The following is a 5,020-nucleotide window of genomic DNA, read 5'->3' as shown; positions in this document are numbered from 1 at the left end:
ATCACATTGTCGGTTCAATTGCCAACCCGACACATCTTCATGGAGATGTTGCCCTTTGGATTCATGGTGTAGGAACCCCCGAGAAGTGCTCGGAACACTATCCAGGGTTTTGCGCCTATACGCTCTGATGATCCGAAGGGATGTGAGCGGGATCTATTGCCACCGACCTCACATATAAGCGCAAGAGGGACGAACCACCACCCTTACGCCGCCGTCGCTTCCTCGACAGGCGGGATCCAACCTCGGCCCCTGCCAGGCGCATAGCGTCTTATAATCTCAATGAAAAGTGGTATAGTGGTTTTTCAAAAAAAATTTTAGTACAAGATTGATCCATCACTTCATTCAAAGTCCTCGACTCCTTTAAACCACTATTCATACACATTTCAGTTCCTAAGTTTCGCATCGCATCCATCAACCATTCTTCACACATCATCAAACCTTCCCCAGCACAACAAAAATCTAGTACTCTGTTTGCTAACTTTTTCCAAAGAATAGTGTCTAAAACCCTTAAGACATTTTCCATGTTTGAGCACCCAAAAATATGTCCAAAAGTCTTAAAAAGGTGTTATAGAAGCTTACAACCTCGTCGGGAAGGTGAAATAGTTGAAAACAAAGTAAAATTTGAGAAACAGGGCATGTGCATCCGCACAAAGGTGTGCGTGCGCACGCCCAGGAAATTTTTAATAGTGTGCGTACGCACAGGGGTGAGTGATGAGCGGATAATTTATACGCTTTTTGGCATTGTTTTTAGATAGTTTTTAGTAGGATCTAGCTACTTTTTAGTATATTTTTATTAGTTTTAAGCAAAATTCACATTTCTGGACTTTACTATGAGTTTGTGTGTTTTTTTGTGATTTCAGGTATTATCTGGCTGAAATTGAGGGACCTGAGCAAAAATTTGATTCAGAGGCTGAAAAAGAACTGCTGATACTGTTGGATTCTGAACTCCCTACACTCGAAATAGACTTTTTGGAGCTACAAAAACCCAAATGACGCACTCTCAATTGCGTTGGAAAGTAGACATCCAGGGCTTTCCAGCAATATGTAATAGTCCATACTATGCCCAAGTTTAGACAACGCAAACTGGCGTTCAACGCCAGCTTTCTGCCCTATTCTAGCATTAAACGCCAGAAACAAGTTACAAGCTAGAGTCAAATGCCAGAAATAAGTCACAAACTGGCGTTTAACTCCAAAGAAGGCCTCTACACATGAAAGTTTCAATGCTCAACCCAAGCACACACCAAGTGGGCCCGGAAGTGGATTTCTGCATCATTTACTTATTTCTGTAAACCCTAGTAACTAGTCTAGTATAAATAGGACTTTTTACTATTGTATTTTCTTCTGAGGACGACCTTTTTGAATATCTGTGATCATTGTTAGTCCTTAGACGTTGGGGGCTGGCCTCACGGCCATGCCTACCTTATTTTCACTTATGTATTTTCAACAGTGGAGTTTCTACACATCATAGATTAAGGTGTGGAGCTCTACTATTCCTCAAGTTTTAATGCAAAGTACTATTGTTCTTCTATTCAATTCATGCTTATTCTTATTCTAAGATATTCATTTGTACACAAGAACATGATGAATGTGATGATTATGTGACACGCATCACCATTCTCACTCATGAACGCGTGACTAACAACCACTTCCGTTCTACATGAAAACAAGCTTGAATGTATATCTCTTGGGTTTCTAATCAACGATTCACATTGACTCCCCTCTGACAATGGGGCATCTGAATCTGAGATTAGAATCTTCCTGGTATAGGCTAGAATCCATTGGCAGCATTCCTGAGATCCGAAAAGTCTAGACCTTGTTTGTGGTATTCCGAGTTGGATCTGGGATGGGATGACTATGACGAGCATCAAACTCGCGACTGTAGGGCATGGTGAAAGATGCAAAAGGATAGTAAATCCTATTCCTACATGATCGAGAATCAACAGCTGATTAGCCATATGATATCTGTGCATGGTATTTTTCATCCGAGACGAGAAATCCGACAGTTGATTAGCCGTACAGAAATCATAGAGGACCATTTTCACTGAGAGGACGGGAAGTAGAAAGGAGTATGAAGGATTGGATGAAGGCAGTAGGAAAGCAGAGATTCAGAAGGAACAACGCATCTCCATACGCTTATCTGAAATTTCCACCAATGAATTACATAAGTATCTCTATCTTTATTTTATGTTTATTTATCTTTTAATTATCAAAACTCTATAACCATTTGAATCCTCCTGACTGAGATTTACAAGATGATCATAACTTGCTTCAAGCCGACAATCTCCGTGGGATCGACCCTTACTCACATAAGGTTTATTACTTGGACGACCCAGTGCACCTGCTGGTTAGTTATGCGAACTTGTGAAAAAGAGTTGAGATTACAATTGTGCGTACCACGTTGTTGGCGCCATTGAGATCACAATTTTGTGCACCAAGTTTTTGGCGCCGTTGCTGAGGATTGTTCGAGTTTAGACAACTAACGGTTCATCTTGTTGCTCAAATTAGGTAATTTTCTGCTTGTTTTAACCATTATTTTATTTTCAAAAAGTTTTCAAAAATCTTTCAAAATTTTTTTTCTTTTTCGTTTTTCTAAAAATAATTTTCAAAAAATCCAAAAAAATTTATAAAATCATAAAAAACCAAAAATATTTTGTGTTTCTTGTTTGAGTTAGTGTCAATTTTTAAGTTTGGTGTCAATTGCATCTTTTTAATTTTCTAAAAATTTTCGAAAAATTCATGCATGTGTTCTACATAATCTTCAAGTTGTTCTTGAGGATTTTCTTTGTTTGATCTTTAATTTTTCTTGTTTTGTGTCTTTTCTTGTTTTTCATATGCATTTTAGAATTATTAGTGTCTAAACATGAAAAATTTCTAAGTTTGGTGTCTTGCATGTTTTTCTTTTCTTAAAAATTTTTTCAAAAATAAGTTCTTGGTGTTCATCATGATCTTCAAAGTGTTCTTGGTATTCATCTTGACATTCAAAGTGTTCTTGCATGCATTATGTGTTTTGATCTTAAGTTTTCATGTCTTGTGTCAATCTTGCTGTTTACTGAAAAAAAAAAGAGAAAAACACAAAAATGATATCTTTTCTTTTTCTCTCTCATCATTAAAAGTTCAAAAATAAAAAAATATATTTCCCTTATTTCTCTCACAAATTTCGAAATCTTTGGGTTCACTTAGTCAAAAATATTTTAAAATAAGTTGTTTCTTGTTAGTCAAGTCAAGATTTCAATTTCAAAAATCCTATCTTTTCAAAATCTTTTTCAAAAACCAAATCTTTTTCATTTTTTTTATTATTTTTGAAAATTTTAAAAATTAATTTTCAAAATCTTTTTCTTAATTTTATTTCATAATTTTCGAAAACTTTATTAACAATTAATGTTTTGATTCAAAAATTTCAAGTTTGTTACTTTCTTGTTAAGAAAGATTCAAACTTTAAATTTTAAAATCATATCTTTTGATTTCTTGTTAGTCAAGTCATTAACTTTAATTTTCAAATTCAAATCTTTCTAAATTTCTTTTTCAAATCTTTTTCAAAATATATTTCAATCATATCTTTTCAAACATATCTTTTTCAAATCATATCTTTTTCAAAATCAATTTCAAAATCTTTTCTAACTTCTTATCTTTTCAAAATAGATTTTCAAATCTTTTTCAATTAACTAATTGATTTTTTGTTTGCTTTACTATTTCTTATCTTTTTCAAAACCACCTAACTACTTTTCTCCCTCTAATTTTCGAAAATCACCTTCCTCTTTTTCAAAAATCTTTTTATTTAACTAATTGTTTTAACTTTTAATTTTATTCCTTTCTTAATTTTCGAATTCTAACTATATTTTAAAATAAAAACAAAATTATCTTCCTTTTCTTCTTAATTATTTTTGAAAACTCCTCTCTCTCTCATCTCCTTCTATTTATTTATATATTTACTAACACTTCTCTTCTACTCATAATTAGAACCCTCTTCTCTTCTCTCTCTGTGTTCGAATTTTTCCTCTTCTATTCTTCTTCTCTTCTACTCACATAAAGGAATCTCCATACTGTGACATAGAGGATTCCTCTTCTTTTCTGTTCTGTTCTTTTTCATATGAGCAGGAGCAAGGACAAGGATATTCTTGTTGAAGCAAATCATGAACCTGAAAGGACTCTGAAGAAGAAGCTAAGAGAAGCTAAAGCACAACAATCCAAAGAAAACCTTACAGAGAATCTCGAAAAAGAATGAGACATGGCCGAACCCAACAACAATGCAAGGAAGATGCTTGGTGACTTCACTGCACCAAATTCCAACTTCCATGGAAGAAGCATCTCAATCCTTGCCATTGGAGCAAACAATTTTGAGTTAAAGCCTCAATTAGTTTCTCTGATGCAACAGAATTGCAAGTTTTATGGACTTCCATCAGAAGATCCTTTTCAGTTCTTAACTGAATTCTTGCAGATCTGTGATACTGTTAAGACCAATGGAGTTGATCCCGAGGTCTATAAGCTTATGCTTTTCCCTTTTGCTGTAAGAGACAGAGCTAGAACATGGTTGGACTCTCAACCTAGAGATAACCTGAACTCTTGGGATAAGCTGGTCACGGCTTTCTTAGCCAAGTTCATTCCTCCTCAAAAGCTGAGCAAGCTTAGAATGGATGTTCAAACTTTTAGGCAGAAAGAAGGTGAATCCCTCTATAAAGCTTAGGAAAGATACAAGTAATTTACCAAAAAGTGTCCTTCTGACATGCTTTCAGAATGGACCATCCTGGATATATTCTATGATGGTCTGTCTGAATTGTCTAAGATGTCATTGGACCATTCTGCAAGTGGATCTATTCACCTGAAGAAAATGCCTGCAGAAGCTCAGGAACTCATTGACATGGTTGCAAATAACCACTTCATGTACACTTCTGAAAGGAATCCTGTGAGTAATGGGATGCCTCAGAGGAAGGGAGTTCTTGAAATTGATGCTCTGAATGCTATATTGGCTCAGAATAAAATGTTGACTCAACAAGTCAATTTGATTTCTCAGAGTCTGAATGCA

General features: G+C 35.1%; 1 non-coding gene across 1 annotated transcript; it reads right to left on the bottom strand.

Annotated features, from left to right (window-relative positions):
• Positions 1–4,618: 4,618 nt before the first annotated feature.
• Positions 4,619–4,726, bottom strand: LOC130965016 (small nucleolar RNA R71). Its single transcript, XR_009081075.1, has one exon. It is a non-coding gene; the product is annotated as a small nucleolar RNA R71 (small nucleolar RNA).
• Between the last annotated feature and the right edge of the window lie 294 nt (positions 4,727–5,020).

Source organism: Arachis stenosperma, chromosome 2, assembly GCF_014773155.1.
Source record: "Arachis stenosperma cultivar V10309 chromosome 2, arast.V10309.gnm1.PFL2, whole genome shotgun sequence".
Classification (NCBI taxonomy): Eukaryota; Viridiplantae; Streptophyta; class Magnoliopsida; order Fabales; family Fabaceae; genus Arachis; species Arachis stenosperma.
The sequence above is the reverse complement of the archived record's forward strand: the minus strand, read 5'-3'. Positions and strand labels throughout refer to the sequence as shown.